Below are 26,100 nucleotides of genomic sequence, written 5' to 3'. Positions count from 1 at the left end.
AGTTGGCGGATTTATTTTTAATCCAAATGGCAATCAAAACCTACACTAGAGTGTTAATAGTAGGAATAGAGTTAGGCAATGGATTGTGAAGATATTTTATAGTTTTTGTCAATAATTTAACTGATTAGATGTGAATTAGATGGAGGCAACTGTTGTCTGTTTAAGAACTCTCTTGTCTATGAAATAAGTTTCCAACTTTTTTTAGCTCAAACTAATCTTACTTTTCTCCAAAGTGTTATGGAGAATGTCAGACTCGGACTATGCAGACTTGGGTTCAGATCCTCAATAAGAGACTTAATAGCTTCATGCTAGGATAAATAAATCATTTAACCTTTCTAATTCTCAGTTTCCTCCTCTGCAAAAAAAAAAAAACAAAAAACAAAAAAAAAAACACACAAAAACATTTTTTCCTACAAAAATACTGATATGTGTGTTACTCCAGTGATAATTTATGTGGATAAATATGAATCTTATGATTATTCACAAGATACAGCAGATAACATTTAAAGCCCACACAAATATATTTAATAAATCTCTTTAGGTAATGAGATTAGAACATCAAGGAGTAGTGGTAAATGGGTGAACTATATTGATTCCATTTTATGACTCAATTCTGGAGCTTGCTGAGTTTCTTTTCTATGCAACTATATGTCTAGTTCAATTCTGTCTTGTATGAAAACTTTATTCAACTGTGGGAATTGTGAGAGGAATTTGTTACATTGTTTAAACCTTAGCCCTTGCAGGTAGCTAATTTTTGCTCAGAGATCCATTTAACTAAGGATCTAGATTATGTTGACTAGAGACCCCACTCACTTGTGAAGATTGATACAAGGAGTCTTCTCCCAATTATACATCTCAAGCAACCCATGTTTTATCTAAAAAAACTGGCCCCCTATTGATCAGCTATTGTTTGCATGTTCTTTTACTTTTTCCAGACACTTGAGAATAGGACGCCTATTTTTTTTATTTCAGGGATTAATACCTGTTCACTTTCCCCCTCCCAACTTGGAATATCTCTAATCTTTCATTCAATCAGAAGTCAGATTACCTAATTTTGTAAGCTAGTTGATAGTTTTCTTTTAATTAATCAATGCATTAAGATCTCTCCCCATAGCCTTTATTCAGAGGCCAGTGCCAAAGTTGAGGAAAGGCCTAGAACTAGTTTATTTTGAAATTGGCATGTATTATTTAATAAATTGATATGCTTGGAAGCTTGAATCTTTGTTTTCGCAGTCATTTCATCTACCACCTGGCATAGTAATAAGAATAGCAAACAATAAAAAACAATATTCACCAAGAACCCTATTAGAAAAAAAATATTTATAGTTAACTTTTTGGATTAATAATGAGAAAATATTTATGCTTTGCTAAAATATAAAAAGGCTCATCATCCTTAATTGTTCTGTGTATAGAATGATCTATATGCATATTGTCTCATACCAATAACATAATTAACTCTGCTCCTAGTATTGCACCATTAGTTTTCTCAAAAAGAGTGCCATATCTCTAATTGATAGTACATTCATTGCCAGTTCCCAACTTCCCAGAGCCACCTCTATCACTGTTATAATATTTTAAAACCTTCCTGTACCAGAATTTAACATACTGTTTTGATATATTTTCAATTTTTACTGATCTGGTTAAATTAGATTTTGGCTGACTTAGGTCTAGTCCAAGTGCCTCCTTCAACTCTGAAGTACCCAAATTCACCACCTCTCAGTGGTGTCTGGCACTTTGATAGTCTTCAATACTTTTTTTTAGGTCTGGTAATGCTTAAATAATGACTGAAGTGGAGGAATATGCTGAATCAAGGACAGTGTTTATCTCCTGGCAGCATCCAATGTGACAGTTTAATCTAGTTTTGTCAATAAAACAGTTCTGTCTGCCATTGTCTACCTCACAGAATACATTTCAATTCCTATTCACACCATGCCTTTGACTACAAGTCTTTCATAATTAGAATATATGCTCACCTCAAGTTTAGTTGAAGTACAACTTTTTATGAGAGGCCTTTTGAACTCCTCACTGCTTGCAACTCCCAACATCTTGTTTTTCATTTTGTGAACAATTTGCATGCACTTATTATGGGTACAAGTTTTTCTCCTTATAGAATATAAGCTCCTGGAGCTCAAGGACCATTTCACTTTTGTCTTTTATTCTCAGTGTATGCATGGCACAGTACATTCTGACAATCTTCATGCATGGAATAAACTTAGTCCTGCAATTGCTATCGTGTATTGCTATCATGAGGGTATCTCCTCTAAAAATATTATAGTCTAGGAGCCCTGCAGTATTTGTAATCTTATTTTACCAGTCAGAACAGTCAACATTAATCAAGTTTCCAGTGCTGCACAGGATGGCAGTGGCAGCTCTACCAGTGCTTCAAACAAGGGGCTTGAAGCCACCATATAGTGCAGTTAACATAGAGACATTACATCGGCTGCTTTTTGTGGTCCTTAAGTATCCCAATATGAAGCTGAAAAAGCTGCCTTGGGCCTACATGCTATCAGCTATGTTGGTGTACACCTTGGTACTATGATGCTGTCTTTCATTACTGGAGGAATAATTTATAATGCCATTGAAGAACCTCTTAATGTTGAATTTATTTTTGAAAAGAGATACCTGAGACCAGAAACTTCCTTGGCATATAGAGTAAATGGAAGATATATTATGGAAAGACTTGCATCCAGTTTCCTATTTACAATGGAAAGTTTAGGTTTCATAATTCTAGATTAATTCAGTACATCACCCAATAGTCAATTTAGGAAGAGACCTATGCTGGTGAACCATGAATTGCCCAATTTGGAAAGAAGCAGAGATATTTTGAGATTCCCTCCGCCAAGGAAATCACCATCAAAAGGGACAGGATCAGAAAGTGAAAATCAGGAATAAAAAAAAAGACTGAAATTACCAAAAATTTCCAGAAGAAGAAAACACAAAGAACTTGAAAGATACATGTGTAAATTAATCTGAAAGACATACTTATAAGTCAACCAGGAAAACATTAAGAACAGCAGGAAAAATGGTCTTCCAATCTATTAAACAAATTCAAGTATTTATGAGTAAATACTGCTGAACAAAGAAAAATGATTCAACATTTGATGATACAGTAGGTGTTTTGGAATTTAAGAGCAAGGAATCACAACATACTCTTCCTAAGTGGTTCAAAAGAGAAATGAGAATTATAAGCATAATCGATGATCCAACAGCAAAAATAAGGGGCAGAATTAAAAACAAACAAAAAATATAACTAACCAAATTAAAATCTGTGATGGCAAATCTCATCAAAGAATAAGAACAACAAAACTGGGAATACAAACATACGGAAGTGAAGGGCAATATAGAAGCTATAGAAAGCATTAATATGAAAAGGAAATGTTATATAATAAAATATACTGATCTTGAAAGCAGGAGGAGCATAGGTTCTCCCAGAAGAATAAGATAACAATCTTTACACCACAATGCAAAAAATAACCCATACACAGAAAATCAAATACCAAGTGAAATAATTCACAGGTTACCTCCAAAAAAAAAAAAAAAAACCCCAAAACACCTAGCAATTAAATTCAATTCAGGAAAAAAGTTCTATGAGCATCAAGAAAAAGATCTTCAAAACCAAGGAAAGGGGATCCTAATAATGCAAGACTATTCTACATCCACCAGAAAACTTAGGAGGGAATAGAATAATAATGTATTACTAAGAAAAATGAAGCACAGGATGCATTCCAGAATGGCCTACATAGTAAAAGTGAGTTTCATCATATATGAAGGAAAAATGGATATTTAATAATTGGGAGGCATACAAATCATTTTTTAAAGAAAGCCATATCAGAAGAGATTATTTGCTTCTTGAACATCCCAATCAACAGAAATGCAGCAGTAGTAAATCAACGAAGCATCCAAAGATAGCCATTGCCAAGAGAGACCATAGAGACCAGTAAAAATTCTTTTAAAAATGCATACAAGGAGACAGGGGTGAAGGTTAAATCTTAAGGAAGTATCAGTGAAAAGCCTAGCCTGGGTTATCGTGCACAAAACCACCCCAATTTGTCATTTAAATCATTCATGATCTGGCATTAGTCTCTAGATCTATCTCACATTAGTCCTATTCACACATTCCGCATCCCAAACAAAAATGGCCAAATTGCTTGTTCCCTGAACTTGACATTCTTTCTTCAGCTTTCATGCCTTTGTAAAAACTGTGATTAGGAATCTATTCCCTCCTTTCTTGCAATAAAAAAAATCCTTAACTGCTTTTAAGCTCAACTCAGATATGCTCTCTTATGGAAAGACTTTTCTGACCATTCTAGTTGTTAATAATGTCTCCTTCAATCAAACAGCCTTGTATTTGCTAATCTGTTTTATATATTGTAAAGTCGGTTCTGCAATAAGATATAAGTTCTTGAAGAACAGAAATTATATTTTATTGCACACAGGCATTTAATAAATTTTTTTGTGGAATTGGATTTTTCTTTATTAACAACAAACTTATATTACATAGAAAATGTCTATATTTTGTGGGCTAAAATTAAGTTTCTTGTTTTTTTAACCTTTAGGTCCAGTGACACCAACAGAAGTCAAAGAAATGAAGACTCAAATTAAAATATTTATATTAGCTCTTTTATGTTGTAGCAAACAAAAATAAGTTAAGTTCTAAAACAAACACAAGATAAAAATCATAAGATGAACGTAGATTCAGAATCTAAGAGGACACCTTTCAATTGCAAACAACTGAACAAAATATGGTTTACAAAAAAATATACATTTTATTGCATCATAAGAAATTACACAAGGGATGAATCTAGATAAACTTGGGAAAACTTATGACTTAATGCAGAGTAGAGACCAAGAGTAGACCAAAGAGAAAAATTTATACAATCTCTACAGTGATATATGATGGAAAAGAACTTTGAAATCAGACATAGAAGGCTAAGAACAATTGAAACATGCTTTTCCATCTCCCACCAAAGAGCAGATAGGAGAGAAAAGCACAAAGATAATGAGTTCCATCATCTACCAATCAGTGCTCAACACTGAAAAGATTTTGATTAAAACTTATGAAAAGCTAATGACATAAGTTCTTAGCTCTGAGGAAAGGCAATTGATAAGAAAAAAGAAGTAAATGTCTTTCTTCTCCACTCTGATTTGTTACAAGCATGTGAAATAAGTCAACTATAAAGGAAGAGTATAACACAAAAAGGAGTAAAAATTTTGTGTCTAAGCTTCTGGGTACTTCTGTATATAATTCTAGGGTCAATAATACCAATTATATTCACACACACATAAATACAAAATATCTATGTCTGTATCTCCTCGATTTTCAACTAACATTTAAAGTTACTTCTGAGGAACTAACCTTTCAAGTTCTCTACCTTGATATTTACATGGATACACAGATATGTATCCTACTTATAAGACAGTATTGATAAGATCCTTCTAGAGAAAACTCTCATAAAATTACCTAGTTTTTAATGGGAAAATACTTCATAATTTAAGCTATGAATTTTGGCCACTCAATTGAGGGGTCAGTTCCCATCCCTCCATATTATATTATAGTTCTAATGCTCTCCAGAGACTTTCCTCCTAAAACATGTTCACTAGTTTATCTTCAATATACCTTTGCCCACTTCCTTCTCCAAATGTAAAGTAGGTTCTGCTATAATACTCTTTTTGCAAACACAAATTTGTTTCACCTGGATTGATTTATTAGAGAACAACTTGAATTTTGGTTTGCTTATGCATGATGTCATGTGACTTAAAATAGTAAGAATTCAGAAAACTACAAACTGGAACCCTCCTGGCCCCCACTTCTCCAAGCAAACTTGGATCTTTCTAGGTAAAATCATATTTATTGAATAAATGTGTCACAGACTTAGTTTAAAAGTGTTGTCCCCTACCTACATTTTCCCTACGGTTTTTATTACATTGCCCAAGTTTTTTAGGAATGAATATATACATTACAGTATAAGTAACTAAAATTTTACCTTACTTTGTATGTCTGAGAAGAGAAATATCTCAATTACTATCCTGCCTTCTTTCTTTCACTGCCAAAGTTCTCAAATTCTCTCTATCAGAAAAAGGTTAAAAACTCCCCCTGTATTTTCTTATCATTCATTCTTCTCCTTAATCCCTTGCAATCTGGTTTCCAGCATTCTATTGAAAATGTTTTCTAGGGCCAACAAGTGATCTCTTCATTGGAAATCTGAATGATCTTTTATGGGTTAATATTGCTTCCTAAAATAATTTTTCTTCACCTTTCCCTTCATTCTGGTGCCTTTCTACTGCCGATTTTCTCCAACTGCTTCAAACAATATGATTCACTGGTAACAAAATTATATTTTTGTAAAAGACTTATGAATCAACAGAACACATTTTGGACAACTTTTCTCCAAAAGAAAAATCTTTGTTTGCTAGGTACTTAGAAACCATTCAAGACTTTCGAGCAGAAAGGTGATATGATGAAAACACTCTCTTAAGAAGGGCAATACTTGTCAATGCTGAAAAATTACCCATGCATATATCTTGCAAATAAAAAGCTATAATTAAAAAAAAAAAGAGCAAAACTGATTCAAAAATAGCCACTATATTTTCAGAATAGGAGACTGCTGATTTCAGGAACAGGGAACCTATCCAATAATCTTATCTCCTTATCATATAGGCATGAGTATTGAGGCCCAGAAAATTTAACTGAAAGACTCAGTAGCATCTTTTAACCACATGCCTTCAATCTTTATGCTGCTGGACAAGGCAGGAGGGAGTTAGAGAGGGAGAAAGAGAGGAGAGCAGGGAAAAAGGCAAGATTAGCATTTATTAAACATGTATTATATGATAGGTACTGTGCTAAGTGCTTTACAAATATTATCTCATTTAATTTTCACAATTCTGAGTTGTGTTATTAGTTTCTCCATTTTACAATCAAGGAAACTAAGGCAGAGTTTAAATGACTTGCCGATTGTCACCCAGCTAGTAAAGTTCTGAGGATGGATTTGAACTCAGATGTCCCTAAGTGTAGATCTAGTGCTCTAATTGACAAATCCACCCAATTGCTACAAAATCATGAAATTGTACTGTCTGGATCTGTTACAAGTCTGTGTTACATTAAGCTCAACTGGATCCTTTTATACTTCCATAACCAATTCACTATTGCTCTCATCACAGTGGCTTTCCCAAAACTCTTTATCTCTTTCCAAACTTTTCACAGCTTCCTCACTCTTTCAGCAGAAAATCTTGCCTCATTTTTCAAGCAAAAAATTAAGGTCATATGCTATTTTCATACTCCCCTCTTCCTCATCTAACATAATTTAAATACCTTCTGCTACCTCTTTACTTCATTTTTCATGAAGTAAAAATTTTCATCTTACCCTTCTTGCCAAGACAAACGCCAATCCATGCACAAGTGATCTTATAACATCCATCTTCTCCAGCACATTCATTGTCCGCTCCCTCATCCTTATGCTCTTATTATCAATGCTCTGTTTATTGGCTGTTTCTATCCTGCTTATAAATATGTTCATGTCTCCCCCATCTTTAAAAAAGTCTTGATTCATCAGTCTAATAGGTGCTGTCCTATATCCCTCCTCCTTTCTGTGACTAAATCCTTGAGAAGGCTGTTTATAATTAGTATCTACTCTCCATTCTTCTCATTCTCTTTTCTGTAACCTGGCTTCTGATCACATGATTCAACTGAAATTGCTCTCTTCAAAGTTATACTTAATTATCAGATCTCAATCTGCATCTTTGTTGATCTCTCTGCAGTCTTTGATGACATCTGCTATCCTATTTTCTTCCATATTCTCTTTTCTCTAGATTTTTGAGATCTTGCCCTCTCTTGATTCTTTTATGTCTTTGACCAATTCATTTTCTATCTCTTTTTCTGGATCTTCTTCTATGTCATATCCAATAACTGAGAGGTTCCCTAAGATTATACTGTACCTTCTCTACACTGTCTGATTTTACATTCCCAGCAGCTCTCACAGTTTCAATCATCTCTATACAGATGAATTTCAGATCTACATGACCAGTAATAACTTCTTTTGATCTCTAGTCTTGAATCTCCAACTGCCCATTGGACATCTCAAACTGGAAATCCCAGAAACACCTTTAAACTCAACATGCCCCAAAGTGAAATCTTTCCCCTCTTCTTAACTTCCCTATTATTGTCATGGTTATCACATCCTCAGTCACACAGGATAATAACCTCATCCTTGACTCTACATTTTATCACACACCCCCCCAATATCCCAACATTAGCCAAGTTGTGTCATTTCTACCTTTTGTGCATGAATCCTCTTTTTTCTTGCAATTTTCTTATCACTTCACACTTGAACTAGTTAGAAAAGTTTGAACAATTAACTCTTTTCCTCATGTAGTTTTTATTTATGATTTCTTGAAATAAAATTCTGGTAAATACAGTTCAAAATTTCATAAAGACTATCGCAAGTGGAACTATATGACTATGCCTTCAAATCCAAATCATTCTAGCTCTCACTAACTGACCAATAATAGGTCCCAGCTTAGGCTTATTATTTGGTTTTTGATGAGATAAAGTGAATGTAAATAGCAATTCAAACAGAAACTGAAGTTTGGTTCCCTCCCAGATTGATTTTTCTATGAAGTCAAATTAGTCCATTTTTTTTTCTTTGCTGCAGCAAAAAAAGGGTCACACAGCTAGGAAGTGTTAAGTGTCTGAGGCCAAATTTGAACTCAGGTCCTCCTGATTTCAAGGCTGATGCTCTATCCACTGGGCCATGTAGCTGCCCTATTGATGTAAAGGGCTAGAACTGAGCAATGCACTTGGATGATGAAGCACGTGAGACTAATTGCCAATTGGACGGTTCCCTATTAACTTGTTTAAGGTTGACCCTCCCCAGCTGTTCTGTGCTGACTTGATTGGTGGGACAAAGAGGGGGAAGTGACGTGTGTGGGAGGAGCAAGAGAAACTTGGGTGGTGGAACTCAAGCTCACTTGCACTCGTGACCGGGCGTTGGAGGCGAAGGTAAAGATCTAGAATAAAGACGTTTAGTGATCCTGACTCTTGCTGATTTCTGGAAAGATAGAGTTCCAGCATTTGGCGCCCAACGTGGGGCATATCATGGGAATGTTCAGAACTGAACTGAACAATGTGAGTAGGGGCCAGTATTCGAATAAGGTCAATGAGGAGCAAAAGTCCATCACCTTTCACCCAGCCCATTGTATTGATGATAAGAGGCGCTTCTCTCTGATAGGCACTGAACACATACTTCACAATCTCAATGTACTTCTTACAGTCATCTTCACAAGAAGAATCACCATAAAAGGCCATTTTTCTAGTTTTCCTTTGATGAGTGAAGGGTGACTTGTCCATCTTATGATTCAATTTTTTCCCTAGCTTTTAATCATTGCTTAGGTACTGCTTCAGGAAAAACCTAGACCTGAGAAAGACTTTAGTTTAAAAAGGCCAGGATCTTCCACAGCGCCATCACCAGTCATCCTGACCTATATCTTACCACTGCATTCCAATGTTTCTGGAGGAGTGGGGCTGATGACTTTGCACAGCTCTGTCTCCCTTAAATCTAATTCACTTGTAAGTCAAGACACCATGTTTCTGATGTTACAGGTTCTCTTCTTGAATGAAGCATGCTACACTCAACTGTCATCCTAAATAGTGCAGGTCTGAGCAAATTACCTTCCTACTTAATAATCTCCAGTGGCCCCCATCATCTCCTAGATTAAACATAAAATCTTGTTTGGCTTTTAAAGCACTTTATAATCCAGATCCTTCCTATTTTTCTAGTCTTACTCTCTTCCAAATACTCTGATCTAGTGACACAGATCACTTTGCTGTTCCTCTCATCTTCACTGGCTTCCTTCATCTCTGGAACACTCCCTCTTCATATCCACTTCTTTTCACTAGTTGCCTTCCAATCACAGGTAAAGTTCCACCTTCTTCAAGAAACCTTTCCCAGTCCTTCTTAATCTTATGCCTTCCCTGTAACCCCTGGTCCCATTTATCCTGTTTATATGTAATCTGTATCACATCTGTGTGTGTGTGTGTGTGTGTGTGTGTGTGTGTGTGTGTGTGTGTATTTTCTGCATACTGTCTCTCCCATTAAGCTGTGTGCTCATGGAAGATATGCATTTACTCTGCCTTTCATCATATCCTCAGCACTTAGAACAGTGTCTAGCATATAGTAGGCATTTAGTATATATTGCAACTTAAGAGCATTTCTCATAGAAAATACATTCCAAAAATCTGTAAGTGGTATTATGATTAGCCAAAATACTATGCATAATGTAATAGTTATTTAGGAAGGGAATAAAGTGATAGTTGTGAGTAGTGATAACGGCAGTGACAGTTTGATTCAAACAATATACAATGGCCTAATTTCTTGTGCTGTAATGACACTTGTGTAGCTAATAAGTCTAGAAATTTAGTTTTTTCCTCTTACCAAAAAGGAATAATATTCTTCACAATTACAGATTATTTTGTATTATATTCCAGTTTGATTACCCAAGTTAACAAGAATATTAGAAAAGATCATTCAAAAGTCATATCTGGTTCTGTAATGCAATTTTGTACTTAGATGTGTCTTTGTATCTTCAGAGCCTAGCACAATGCCTGGCACTTTATAGACATTTAACAAAAGCTTAATTATGTTTAAATATGATTAGCTCTCAAAGTTTGGGGAATTTAGAACACAAGAAATAAAAACAATACCACACAAGGAAAGCTTGACTCCAGCATACTAGAAAGCTATCCAGCTTCCCCATTTTTGCCTTCCTGTTCACTTCTCTTCCAACTTCCTCAGAAATGGTGGAAATGAAGTATTTCTTGGGAGGTAAGAAACCCTGAAACAAAGTTGTCTTCTCTTCAGTTTGTTTTCTCTTTGGCTCTCATTTCTCTGAAGGGTTAGTAATTAATTCAGTGTTTTAATATACAAAGCTTTCAAATCTAGCTTTGGTGGGAGTGCCACCTTGTGGGTACAAATAGGGCAGTGTGCTGTAAGGAAAAGGGACACTGCACTGGATCTGGAATTGGAAGATCTAGGCTCAAAATACACTTACTGTAAAAGATAAATTACTCTTTGGACCTGCTTTCAACTGTAAAGTGAGGAATTGAACTAAATGATTTCTATCCCCTCCCTTCCTACTAAAATTCTACCTGATTACTGGATAAAAGGACTGGGATTAGTGATTTAAACAGATATGCCATATATCTATATCTATATATGCATATCTATCTATCTATCTATACATACATATATATATGAAATGGTCACAGAGCATTATTTCCCCTTTTTCTTATATCTTAGTTCTACCTTAAGATAAACTATTGTCATTCAGGAATAAAAAAAAATAATTTAATTCATTCGTAGTACTTAAACTGAATTAAAGACATTCTTATCATTTATACAGAAGACTATGAAAAATGATTAACGAAACCTAAATCAATGGATATATATATGAGACATATGTGCACACACATGCATATATGCATATAGATATACACAATAAAATAAATACAAGATAAAATATATACATATATACAAATGTATACACACACAAAACATAAATATAATTCACAGAATAGGCTGAAGTTTTATATATCCCCATGTCCTGTTCTCTCCCCATTACAATCTCTCCCTTCTCCTAGCTTCACAGTGATTTTTTTCTGAGTCTAAACAGCCCTTCCCACATTCATAAGGAACGAGGCAGGGAAAAAATTTAATCCTTACTGGTAGCAAGTGGGAAAATGAATTTGGTCTAGAACAACTGTTCCTGGAGATGTCATGACAACCTATTTCAAAGCTAGGAGTGCAGCTCCACTCAATGCTCCCTCTGATTAGAAGGCTTTCGATCATGCCACATGTCTGGGAAGACATTAATTCGGCAGTGATCAGAAGGATCCAGCAAATCCTGTGGGGACACTGGGGAATCAAGACAGCAAACGAGTCCAATCGTTTCGGAAAAGGAAGCGATCTCCCCGTTCCCCCCCCCCCCCCCAGCTCCGAAAAATTACAGCCCCAGCGGCTGCCCTTTGGATTTCCGGATCCGACCCGGGACGAACCGCAGAAGCGGGAGTCGCCAGCCCAGAGCCCTGGGCAGAACAAGGACCCGGACCACAGCAACGACCTCCCGCCTCCCAGGCCCGGCAGGGCTAGGCGGAAGAACGCGGGGGTCATTTGCCGGGGCGCCCCCTCCCCCCAGGAGCCCGGACGAGGGGCAGTGCTCAGCAGCCGGCTCGCTCATTGTCTGGCACCGCGGCCCCCCTTTCCCCCCCCGCGACGGTCCCAGGTGCCCCCCATGCGGCTCCTTGGAGGGGGAGGCGGGATGGACCACGCCTGCCACGCCTCGCCCCCCACCCCCATCCCACCCCCGGGGGCCGCGCGCGGTGGAAGGGGAGGCGGCGCCCCTGGTTCACTCACCGCTGCAGCGGCCGGGCCGAAACGGGCCGGGCTGCTTCCTCCCTCAGCAGCCTCAGCTGCTCCCGCCCCGCGGGCTGCGTGACCGGCCGGCGGACGGCTGGGTGGGGAGTGCGGAGAAGGGAGGCTCCGACCGCAGAGCCGCCGCACACGCACACACCACACACGCCCCCTCCCGGGAGGCGGCGGCGCTCGCCCCGCGGGGAAGTCCGAGACTGCAAATCACGGCGAGGTATTCGCGGACGGACCGACGGGCGGACGGCCTGACAGACTGCCTGAATACTCGCCTGCCCGCCCGCCTGACGGACTGACTGACTGACTGACTTGACTGACTCACGCCGCCGCCGCCGCCGCCGCTCCCTCCCCCCGCTCCCCGCTGCCAGCCGCTCACTTCCGGCGCAGGCCGCCGCACCAATCACGCCGCAGTGTCCCCCTTCCCCGCCCCCCCCTCCAGCCCGGACACGCCCAGAGCTTTAGGGTCTCCGGGTCTGCACTGGCTAGAGGCGACGGGCGAGCCCAACCACCCTCCTTCCCTAAGCCTTCTGCCACCTCGGCTCCGACGGTCCGCCTCTCCTCTCCCTCCGTCCCCGGTCAGTGGTCCGAGTGTTCCTCGGAATCCCCTCCCGGAGAGAGAATGAATGAGTGAAATGAGCGAGTGAAGCCCAGGCTTGGACCGCTCCCCTTTACCTCTCGTTGTGCTTGCACTCCTCTGGGCCTGACTCGGCTTTGGGAGACTGGATTCAGCTTGGCCTCCGGACCCTTTTCACCATGCCTTTAATTCCCCCGCTCCCCCCCACTCCCACTCCTCCACCATAAATAAAAATGTATGCAAAGCTGTTTATAGTGTAATCATACTCAGGAGAGCTGGAATACACCTCAGATACTTAACCTGGGAAACTTTAAGGGAAAAAAAGCGAGAGATTTTATTCATTGGCTTCCCTGTCTATTTTATTTTATATATTTAAGAACGCTACTTCTAGAAGAGGCTCCGAGGCTTCGACAGACTGTCAATTGGATCCATCAAAAAAACAAAAAACAAACAAAAAACAAAACACGATTAAGAGACCCTGATTTACGTAGAACAACTCCCTCAGAGAAGGAAAACGAAACCCAGAGAGAAGTGACTGACCAGAGAGCAGCAACAATTTGTGGTCAAGTCAACTAGCTTTCATTGAGTGTGCCAGGTACGTGGTACTACTAAGCGCTGGAAAGGCGATGGATGGATGGATGGATGGATATAGATTAGATAGTCGGGGGATGGGTGAGCTGATGGATGGATGAAAGATATGGAGAGAAACTGAAAAAGAATGAATGAACAAGCTAAGGAACGGGAAAGTTAAAAAAAAAAAAACACTTGATATTGAATGAAAAATGGAGAGCATAGAGCTGCTCTCAAGAAGCTCACTGTTTCATGTTAGTTACTTAGTACAGGCAATCTATATACCGGATAAAATGGAGATCGCTTTAGAGAATAAAGAAAGGAAGCTGATTATATTGATTAGAAAGAAGAACCTGTATTTGAATTTCACTTACAAGATAAGTTTGTGATCTTGGGCAAGTTATTCAATTTCTCTCGTACACCATTTCCTCACCAGTAAAATGGGAACAATAATGACGCTTATCTAGGAGGGCTTGTTGTGAAGATCAAATGAGATACTCTATGTGTGGGTATATAGCACTTAACAAATTTTAAATAAACATATACAAATATCACACATTATGCTATATACATATTAGATATTCAAAGACAGTAGAAATAAATAAAGACAAAACATCGGGTTTATTATCTTTAATCTGAATAAATCTTTATCAAATTGAATTGAATCAGTAACATTGCTATTGACTTTTGTGAGCGTTTTTTTTTTTAGTAATTCTCACTTTGGCTAACACCTACCTTGTTATGTTCAATACATTTTATGGAGTTTTCAAGAATCAGTGCATTTTGTTATCTTTAATTGCTCCTTTTTTGGGGGAAATGCTGTTTTTTAATTTGAGCTCAAATACGTTTAATCTACATAAAATATCCTGTACTCTCAAATGATTTCTAGCCTCCCTGATTAAAATTAGTTAATTCCAGATTATATATCTGATAATACTTATTTATTTTACTTATCAAATCCTTGAATATTCAGGTTATCCTAATATCAAATGATCCTTAGATTGTTTTTCCCCCCCTGAGGCTGGGGTTAAGTGACTTGCCCAGGGTCACACAGCTAGGAAGTGCTAAATGTCTGAGACCAGATTTGAACTCAGGTCTTCCTGAATTCAAGGCTGGTGCTCTATCCACTGCGCCACTTAGCTGCCCCCATTCTGATTTTTATGTAGGCTATTAACACCTAAAGATTGAAAGGAGAAAAGAAAACGTAAAAATTTCACTCTATTTTACTATTAGCAGCACTATTGAAAAGTTATTGAGACCACTGATACAGCTGATGAATTGGAAAGCTGAAATCAATGAACGAACATTTCTATGCCATATCTTTTCACCTGAGGGGAATTTCAGAGTTCCTTGTCAAGAATTTCCATAGATGAATAAAAATTGACTATATGTTTCAGAGTTTCTAAAACTCTTTCAGATTATCCCAGCTCCAAGAAGGAGTGTTAATTTTTTCTGGCCTAGAGCCATATTCCAGTTTGGTTAATTACATTCTTCCTTCCTGAAACTCTTGAGCATTTTCAATTTGTTTCAGTCCTTTATACAGTTCATGCTTGTGTTCAGAACAATATCACATTGCACTTAGCTACTTTTCATTCAAAAGATAGTTGTACTTAAGACACATAATTGCACTTGTAGATACCAAATTGAATAACCTTATTGAGGTTCTTGAAATGTAGTTTGTTTCTTGTATACCAATATGTTGCTATCCAGTAACTCCCATAGTACTTTGTACCCTTTCTATTACTCTTGTTTCAAACTATCTTTTTTTTAAAAAGTGATTTATGTATATGTCTTACCTGATTTCTTCTCTCTAGGTTACTGCAATAGGCTGGCAAAAGAGTTTAGCATATGATTAGCAAAGTTAGATACAGAATTCGAAATGAGTCAAGGGTCATGATCACCCTGAAGAGCATAATTGTTATATATTACTGATGTTTTTGCATTGATCTTTCTGTTTTTGAGCCATTTGCAGAATAAGCAGAATCAGGTAAAAAGAACTAGTGATTGTAATATTTGAATTAATTCCTTACATAACTGTGGGTGCTAATCAAATGTCTAAGAAGGGCTGTCAAATTTGAAAAGATTCTCTTACAAGGATAAGAAATGAGGAAATAGTGGATTCCCATGAATTGGATTTGGAGTTAGAGGCATTCAAATCCTATTTTAGCATTTGCTCTTTGTTGTCTTAAACAAGTCATTTAACATCATAGACCTCCATTTTCTCATCAATTAAATTAAAATCTTAGATGATAATATCAGTGATGTTCTTTTCAGCTCAAAAATATATACAAATACCAAATATTGTATTTATGCTACAGGAAACTATTTTTTTCACTAAATGATGATGCAAAATTAATTGAGAACCAAAAGAAAAAGTTATTGTTTAAGTTAATGATATCCAAGTTTTTTTCAATCCTACTGCAAAGTTATATAGACACATAAAACTGAGAAAGCAAAATATTTAAATGTATTCTATTGTAGCAATATGCACTCGGTATCCAATAAATATGTCTCTTGCCCATTGAATATGAATATCCCACTTTTGATGAAGCCTCTTCTTTTTTTTTTTTCTAAATACATATTGTCATTCTGTGATCTCATGAGTGTACAAGGGCTCATTTATTAAATCTATGATTAGGATACACATATATACATATTAAAACATGCAAACACACATGTATATAAACACTATGCACCTGCACACATATATACTAGCATATTGATAATCATCTTTAAAAAATGAGGAGTAAGCATAAAGGAAGGATAAAAAACAAAAGGATCACCAAGCAAGCTGAAGAAAAGTTTAACCAAGTAAAATGGATTACAGTAATAGTAAAATCTGCTGGAAGATTAATAAGAATGAGACTTGGGAACATTTTATGGAAGTGAGCAATTAAAAATTATTGACTATCTTATAGGGACATGTTTCAATTAGTCAAAGCTACAAGGAGTTAAAGAGTAATTTGGCATTAGTGAAGAAGTAAAAGAAAACCAGAATAAATGTTTTTTTCTATGACATTAAATTAAAAGAAAGAAAGCTTATAGGACAAAGACTGTACCTCTTCAAAACTGGAACAAAGGAAGAGAGAAAGATAGATTTAGTTGAAATTGTAGAAAGTGTAGAATAAATCAGAGATAGAGTTTATGATTCAAGTTCTCACTTTTTTCCCCAATGAAGTATGAAAAGTCTTCTATTGAAAAGAAGATTGGAGATATATTTAGATGATTGTTTTATTTCGTATTTTTGGTTTTTAATAGTATTCTATTCCTTCCCAATTACATTTCAGATATTTTTGTAATCTATTTTACTTAACTGCTTTATTTATACATGTATATTGACTTTTAAAATACACATTATTTTATAAATCATGTTGGGAGAGAAAAATCAGAAGAAATGGGAAAATTATGAAAGAGTAAATAAACAGAAATAAGTGATCATAGCATGTGTTGATTTATAGTCAATTTCTATAGTTCTTTTTCTGAATGCAGTTGGCATCTTTTATCCAAAGTTTATCGGGATGTCTTTGGATTGCTGAAACACTACGAAGAACTAAATCTCTCCTCATTGATCATTGCATTATCTTGCTATTATTGTGAACAATCTATTCCTTGGTCTGCTTGTTTCTCTCAGGATAAGTTCATGAAAATCTTTCCAGATCTTTCTAAAATCAGCTTATTCATCATTTTTATAGAACAATTATATTTCTTTACCTTCATGCATCACAGTTATTCAGCCATTCCCCAACTGATGGGAATTTCACTTTCTAATTCTTTGTTACCATAAAAAGAACTTCTACAAAAATGTTTGCACATGTAGATCTTTTTCCCTCCTTTATGATTTTATTGGTGTACGGACACAGTAGTGGGACTACTAGGTCAAAAGGTATCCATAATTTGATAGTACTTTGGGCATCGTTCCAGATGGCACTCTAGTATGATTGAATCATTTGACAACTCCACCAGTTTTCCTGCATTCCCTCCAACATTTATCATTATATTTTCCTGTCATCTTAGCCAAACTAAGAGGTGTAAGGTGATACCTAAGAGTTGTCATAATTCTAATCAAGAGTGATTTAGAGTATTTTTTCACATAATTATAGATGGGTTTAACTGCCTCATCTGAAAATTGTCTGTTAATATCCTTTGATCATTTATCTACTCAGGAATGATTTGAATTCCTATAAATTTGACAAAGTTCTTTATATATTTTAGAAATGAATTCTTTATCAGAAGTATTGGTTGCAAAATTATCTCCCCAACTTTGCATTTCCCTTTAAATTTAGTTTCTGTTGCTTTTGTTTATGTAAAACCTTTTTAAAATTTAATGTAACCAACCAGAAGATCATTATACACTTCAACAATGATACTGTACGAGGATGTATGCTGATGGAAGTGGATTTCTTCAACATAGAGAAGAGCTAATCCAATTCCAATTGATTAATGATGGAAAGAACCAGCTACATCCAGAAAAGGAACAATGGGAAATGAATGTAAACTGTTATTTTTACCTTCTGAATCCAATTCTTCCTGTGCAACAAAAAATTCGGTTCTACACACATATATTGTATCTAAATTATACTGTAATATATTTAACATATATATGACTGCTTGCCATCTGGGGGAGGGGTTTGGGGGAGGAAGGGAAAAAATCTGAATAGAAGTAAGTGCAAGGGATAATGTTGTAAAAAATTACCCATGCATATGCACTGTCAAAAAATGTTATAATTATAAAATAAAATAAAAATAAATAATAATAAAAAAAAAAATTTAATGTAACCAAATTGACTATTTTGCATTTCATAGTGTTCTTCAAAGATCTGATAAGTAAATTATAACCTATTCTCCTAATTTTCTTATAGTATTGCCCAAATCATGTACCCATGTATTCTTTTTTTCAGTATGTGGTATGAGATGTGGATTTATGCCAAGGTTTCAACATTATTTTTTCATTTTCCCAAAATTTTTTTTTGAAATAGTGAGTTCTTATCCTAGAAGTTGGAATTTGGGGTTTACCAAATATTAGATTACTATAGTCATTGATTACTACATAATTACTGATCCATCACTATTTTTTAGCCAGTACCAAATGATTTTGATGGCTTCTGCTTTATAATATAGTTTTAGATCTGGTACTATTAAGCCACCATCTTTTTTATTTATTAAATTATTCCCTTGATATTTTTGAACTTGTGTTCTTCAAGATGAATTTGTTATTATTTTTTTAACTCTGTAAAATGTTTTTTAGCAGTTTGATTGATTTGACATTGAATAAGTAGACCAATTTAGGCAGAATTGTCATATTTATTATATTAACTCGACCTACCGATAAGCATTTTATTTTTTCCAATTGTTTACATCTGAAATTATTTGTGTTTTGTAATTGTGTTCATAAAGTTCCTGAGTTTGTCAGGTAGACACCCAAATATTTTATTTTGTCTACAGTAATTTTCAGTGGAATTTATCTTTCTTTCTCTTGCTGCTGTTTTTTTTTTTTTTTTTTTTTCAATTATATATAGAAATATCAGTGATGTGTGTGGGTTTATTTTATATCCTGCAACTTTGCTAAAGTTGTTAATTGTTTTAAATAGGTTTGTGGATACTTTTCTAGGATTCTCTGGGTATATCAACATATCTTCTGCAAAGAGTGATAGTTTTATATCCTTATTGCCTATTCTAATTCCTTTCATTTCTTTTTTTCTTTTCCTATTGCTAAGACCAACATTTTTTTTAAATTTTAAATGAATTTATTTTCAAAACACATGCATAGTTTTGAACATTCGCCCTTGCAAAACTTTGTATTCCATTTTTTTTCTTTCTGCTTTCTCTCAACCTCTTGCCTTATATAGCAAATAATCCAATATATTAAACATATGCAATTCTTCTATACATATTTCCACAATTATCATGCTGCACAAGAAAAATAAGATCAAAAAGGAAAAAAAACATGAGAAAGAAAACAAAATGCAAGCAATGACAAAAAAGTGATCATACTATGCTGTGATCCCCATTTAGTCCCCACAATCCTCTCTCTGAATGCAGATACACCCCTTCCTCCCATCACAAGATCACTGCAACTGGCCTGAATCACCTCACTGTTGAATAGTGTCACATCTATCAGAATCAATCATAGTATAATCTTATTTTTGCTGTGTAACAATGTTCTCTTGATTCTACTCATTTCACTAAGAATCAGTTCATGTATGTATCTCTAGGCCTTTCTGAAATCAATCTGCTGATCATTTTTAAAGAAGCATAATAATCCACAACATTCATTTCCATAATTTATGTAGCCATTCCCCAACTGATGGGAAACCACTCAGTTTTCAATTCTTTGCTACTATAAACGTTTTTACACATGTGGGTCCTTTTCCCATTTTTATAATCCCTTTGACATACAAGCACAGTAGAGAAACTGTTGGATCAAAGGGTATGCCGTTTTGATAGCACTTTGGGCATAAGATCATATTGCTCTCCAGAATGATTGAAACAATTCACAACTTCATAAACAATGTATGTGTTCCACTTTTTCTACATTCCCTCTAACATTCATCGTTATCTCTTTCTGTAATCTTAGCCAATCTGCAAGATATGTAGTGGTACCTCAGAATTGTCTTAATTTGCATTTCTCTGAACAAAAATCATTCATAGTATTTTTCAAATGACTAGAAATAGTTTTGGTTTCTTTACCAAAAAATTGTCTATTCATATTCTTTGACCATTTATCAATTGGAGAATACCTTGTATTGTTATAAATGCGAGTTAATTCTCTATAAATTTTAGAAATGAGGCCTATGTCAGAACTCTTGGATGTAAATTTCCCCCACTTAACTTGTACAAAAACTTTTTAACTAACAATATAATAAAATTATCCATTTGCATTTCATAATGTACTCTAGTTCTTCTTTGTCCACAAATTCCTTCCGTCTCCGTAGATCTGAGAGGTAGATTCTTTTTTTTTTTTTTTTTTTTCTAATTTGCTTTTAATATCCCCCTTTATGTCTAAATCATGAACCCATTTTGATCTTATCTTGGTATAAGTGTTACATGTAGGTTAATGGCTAGTTTCTGCCAATTTTCTCAGCAATTTTTATCAAATAGTGAGTTCTTATCCTAGAAGCTGGGGTTTTGGGGTTTATCAAGCATTACATTACTGTAGTCATTGGCTATTATGGCTTATGACCTTAACCTATTCAACTGATTAACTACTCTATTTCTCAGCTAGTATCAAATAGTTTTGATGACCATTTCCTTATAATATAGTTTTAGGTCTCGAACAACTAGGCTATCATGATTTGCATTTTTTTTCAATAATTCCCTGAAAAAATTTACCTTTTTTCCTTCCAGATGTACTTTGTTATTATTTTTTCTAGCTCTATAAAATAATTTCTTGGCACTTTGATTGGTATGGTACTGAATAAGTAGATTAATTTAGGCAGAATTTTTTTTTATTATATTATCTCAGCCAATCCATGAGCACTTGGTATTCTTCCAATTGATTAGATCTGACTTTATTTGGGTAGAAAGTGTTTTGTAATTGTGTTAATATAGTTCCTGTCTTTGCCTTAGTAAGTAGACTCCCAAATAATTTATATTATTTACAGTAATTTTAAATGGATTTTTCTTTGTATTTATTTCTTGGTCGACCTGTTGATAACATATAGAAATGCTAATGATTTATGTGGATTTCTTTTTCATCCTGCAACTTTGTCAAAGTTGTGAATTGTTTCTTGTATTTTTATAGTTGATTCTTTCTCAAAGTATATTATCATGCCATCTGCAAAGAGTGATAATTTGATTTCTTCATTATCAACTCTAATTCTTTTAATTTCTTTTTCTTCTCTTATTGCTAAAGCTAATATTTCTAATACAATATTGAGTAGTAATGGTGATGTGGGACAAATTTTTTTTCAATCCTGATCTTATTGGGAATGGTTCTACTTTATCTCCATTACATATGATGTTTGATAATGCTTTTAAATAGATACTATTGATCATTTTAAGCAAAATTCCACTTATTCTCTAGAGAGTGTTTTTAATTGGGATGGGTGTTGGGTTTTGTCAAATGTAAAGTCACCATTTCTAATACAGTATTGAACAATATTGGTGATAATGTGCATCATTGTTTCACCTATAATCTTATTGGGAATTCATCCAGCTTCTCTCCATTACAAAAAATGCTTACTGTTAGTTTTAGGTAGATACTCCTTATTATTTTGAAGACAATTCCCCTTACCCCTATGCTCTTTGAGGTTTTTAAAAGGAATGCATGTTGTATTTTGTCCAAAGCTATTCCTATATTGAGATTATCATATAATTTCTGTTGGATTTACTATTTATATGGTCAATTATAGAAATAGTTTTCCTAATATTATACCAGCCCTGTATTCTTGGTATAAATCACATTTGATCATAGTGTATTAGCCTCCTGAGAAATTGCTATAATCTCTTTGTCAATATATTAAACAATTTTTTGCATCAATATTCATTAAAGAGATTGTTCTGTAATATTCTTTCTCTATTTTAACTTTTCCTGGTTTAAGTACTGATACCATATTTGTGTCATAGAAGGAACTGGCAGAGCTCCTTTACCTATTTTTCCAAATAGTTTATCTGGTATTATAATTAGATATTCTTTAAATTCTAATATTTGGTACAATTCACTTGGAAATCCATCTGGCCCTGGAGATTTTTTCTTAAGGATTTCATTGATAACTTTTAAAATTTATTTGTCTAAAACAGAACTATTTAAGTAATTTATTTCCTCTTCTGTTAATATAGACAATTTATAGTTTTAAAATTATGTGTCCATTTTGATTAGATTATCATACTTGCTGTCATAAAGCTGGGCAAAATAGATCTTAATTATTTCTTTAATTTATTTTTCATTCATAGTAAGTTCAACTTTTTCATTTTTGATGCTGGTATTTTTTTTTTCTTTCCATTATCTAATCAAATTAACCAAAGGCTTATCTATTTTGTTGTTTTTTCATAAAATCAGCTCTTAGTTTTATTAATAAGTTCAATGCATATACATTTAATATCATTATTATTTCATTGTATATAATGTCTTTTGTCAAGATATGTTTTCCTTCTTTATCTTTTAAAAGTAAATCTATTTTTACTTTTGCTTATCTGAGGTCATTATGGCTATATTTACTTTCTTTTTTTTGCTTCAATTGAATCATACTGAATTCTGCTCAGATCTTTTAGCTTTACTCTATATGTATCTGTGTTTATGTAAACAACATATTGTAGGATTTTTAAAAAATTCACTCTGCTGTTCACTTCTGTCTTATGGGAGAGTTCATCCCATTCACAGTTCACAGTGAATTTGTTTTTGTTTATGTATTTCTTTCCATCTTATTTTCTCCCCTCTAAGTACTTTTGTTTTTGTTTTTGATTGTTTGTTTTTTCTTTTCACCCTGTCCCTCCTTAGTAGTATTTTGTTTTTAATCCACCCCACTTGCTAGCTGCTATAGCTTCTACCCCACCTTCCATCCATATGATACCCAGTAAACTGATACAGTTCATCTAAACAGATGAAAAAAAATATATAAAATATATACAAATTATATATATATATATATATATAATATATATAAATATAAATATAAATATATATATATATATATATATATATATATATATATTACTTAAAGTTAAACTGTTCACATCCCTACATAGGAAAATGATATCTTTCTATGCTTCTTTTGATATTTCTAGATTAAATTTTCTTTTTAGTTCTATTTTTTCAGTAGAAGTGATTGAAAGGCTCTTACTTCATTAAATACCCATCTCCTGATCTGAAAAATGATGCTTAGTCTAGCTGATATTTAGTTCTGTAACCCCAGATCTTTTGCCTTCCACAATATGGTATTACAAGCCCTCCAGTACTTTATTGTAGACTATGACAGATCATGAGTAATCCTATCTCTCCTTGATATTGTATAGTTTTTGTCTTGCACCTTGCACTAATTTTTTTTCCTTAAAATTATAGTTTTGGAATTTTTAAAACATGTTCTTTTGGATTTTCCTTATAGGATTTATTTCAAAAGGTGATTGATGAATTCTTCCCTCTCTGTTTCATTAATATTGTGGTAGTTGTTCTTGATGATCTCTTGAGTATTGCTATCCAAGTTTCTTTTCTTTTCTTTTTTTTTTTTCATGGCCTTCATGCAGACCAGCAAATTTTAAATTGTTTCTCCTGGATCTATTCTCCAGGTCAGCTGGTTTGCCAATTAGGTGTTTTATATTTTCTTACATTTGTTCATTCTTTTTAATTTGTTTGACTGATTCTTGATATCTCATGCAGTCATTAGCTTCCATTTCCACATTCTAGTTTTTAATATGTATTTTTTATTTTGCTTTTGCATTTATTTTTTCCATTTGATTAATAACACTTTGCAACCTTTTGTTTTCTTCAGTGGATTTTTTTTTCATTTAGCTAATTGCAATTTTTAAGAAATTTCCTTCCTTTCCCAAGCTATCAACTCTTTCTTGCCTACCTCTCAATTCTTTTCTAATATTTTCTTTTATCTCTCTTATTTGTTTTTTGATGTATTTTATAAGCATTTCCAAGAATCCTCTTGTGCTTGAGAACAATTTATATCACTCTTTGAGATGTCCTCTGTGAACATTTTATCCTCATCTGAATTGGTGTTTTGGTCTTTCTTGTTACCATAGTAGCTTTCTGTGATTAAAGTTCTTTTCTGTTTCTTGCTCATTTTCTTTCCTTTTCTTTTAGTATTTTCTCTCTTGTGCCATTTATGCTCAAGTTCTGCTCCTGAGGTAAAGGGAAACTGTCCTAAACTTCTTGGGCAGCTCTGAGCCCTGGCTTTGAGCACAGAGGCTCCTTGTGCTTTATGTTTTGCTTATAGACTTTAACTCCTATTTCCAGAAAACCTCTGGGTTTTCCTTAGAAGTCTGGTTTCCAAGAATTTGTCTTCTAAACTTGTATTGGGGGTTGTCTTACTGGTCTGTTTCTCTACTGAGCCAGGATCAAAAGTCTTAGTTGCAGATCTGCTTTTTTTAAAGAGCCTCCCAATGACTTCTCTGGACTCTGTCTGAACTGTGCTGAATTTCACTCCTGTTAGACTGACCTTTCTTGAAGACTTCTGCCTTCATTTTGATAAGATTTTAAGTTCCATTTTTCCTTTCCTCTTTTTCTCTCCTTTCCTCTTCTAAATATGATAAGCAATTTTATATATTTTGTTCATATGCTTTCATGTAAAACATTTCCAATTACTAACAGTTGTGAAAGAAAAAAAACAGGAGAAACAATAAAGTAAGGGGTAAATATATGCTGGGATATGCATTCAGAATCCATCAATTATTTTTCTGGGTATGGCTAGCATTTTTCTTCATTGTGTTGCTGAGAAACATTAAGTTAGTCAGAGGTGATTATTAGACAGTTTTGCTAATACTGTGCACAATGTTTTCCTGGTTCTGCTCATTTCACTTTGCATTTAGTTTATGTAATTTAGAGAAAGGAAATTTAAACAGATATCATTAAAAGTGTGATATAAAGTCAATCACACACACAAAAAAAGAATTGTCGTACAACTGGGAAGAACTCAATTGAAATTAAATAGGTAATGTGTAATAAACCTAATAAGCATAGTTTTGTGATTTCCTATAGTTGTACCATGCAAGTTGGAGAATATTATTGGAATAATCTAAGGTTTGAGTACAGAAGAAAAAGGATAATTAGTGATAAGAAAAAAAAGGCAAAACTTCAAGGGTGGAGAAAAAAGTAATGCCATATTAGTTAACTTCAGATTCAAGTTTGCAAAGCACAAAGATTACAAAGGATAAAGCAAATCAGTAGAGATAACCTGGAAAAATGGGGGGAAATGTATTCATGAGGTCATGCTGAGAGTAAAGGAAAGAAACATTTTGAAAATATGATGAAAATTTCTGGCTAGGTAACTGAATAATTTCCTCTTGGGTATCTTGGAGGTACAGTAAATCTTTGAGGCTACGGTATAATTTTGTAAATTGTTAGTTCACTTGTCTAAGGAAAACCCAGAGGGCTGAACAGTTATTGTACTAACTGTACTAACTTTGACTCTGTCAGTTTACTTTCCCAGAGAACAACTTTCCAATAGAACAACTTTTGCAAGTTTTAATGTAGTCCTGGTATCATATGCAAGAACATACAACATAACTTTAGAAAATCTCTTACTATGTCTCTGTCTGTCTCTGTCTCTCTACCTCTGTCTTCTCTCTCTCTCTCTCTCTCTCTCTCTCTCTCTCTCTCTCTCTCTCTCTCTCTCTTTCTCTCTCTCTCTCTCTCTCTCTCTCTCTCTCTCTCTTCTCTCTCTCTCATGAACTAAACTATGGTTAAACAAACTATTAATAATATGTAATTTTAATGAAATATCTTGAGGAAATAGTCAGACAAAATATTAGGAATTCAGAGAAATATGGGAATATTTGAATGAGCTGATTTAAAATGAGATAAGTGGTATCAAAATACAAATACATTTAATAATCAGATTTATGTGAATTAGATAAATATCAAAGGAAGTCTAAGGGAGC

At 34.7% G+C, this 26,100-nt stretch overlaps 1 protein-coding gene and 1 long non-coding RNA gene across 6 annotated transcripts in view; one reads left to right on the top strand and one right to left on the bottom strand.

Annotated features, from left to right (window-relative positions):
- The window catches only part of RAPH1 (Ras association (RalGDS/AF-6) and pleckstrin homology domains 1), a 99,183-nt gene extending 86,457 nt beyond the window's left edge, over nt 1–12,726 (bottom strand). For all 5 annotated transcript variants that reach the window (XM_074298964.1, XM_074298965.1, XM_074298966.1 and 2 more), the window contains exon 1: nt 12,405–12,726. The gene's annotated coding sequence lies outside the window, so the exon portion shown is untranslated. The remainder of the gene's footprint in view (nt 1–12,404) is intronic.
- Nucleotides 12,727–12,735: 9 nt separating this feature from the next.
- LOC141560567 (uncharacterized) overlaps nt 12,736–26,100 on the top strand; it is an 88,187-nt gene continuing 74,822 nt past the window's right edge. The window contains exon 1 of the long non-coding RNA XR_012487746.1: nt 12,736–13,585. This is a non-coding gene — a long non-coding RNA (uncharacterized LOC141560567). The remainder of the gene's footprint in view (nt 13,586–26,100) is intronic.

Source organism: Sminthopsis crassicaudata, chromosome 3 (assembly GCF_048593235.1).
Source record: "Sminthopsis crassicaudata isolate SCR6 chromosome 3, ASM4859323v1, whole genome shotgun sequence".
In the NCBI taxonomy this organism is placed as follows: Eukaryota; Metazoa; Chordata; class Mammalia; order Dasyuromorphia; family Dasyuridae; genus Sminthopsis; species Sminthopsis crassicaudata.
This window is presented reverse-complemented; position numbering and strand designations above follow the sequence as displayed.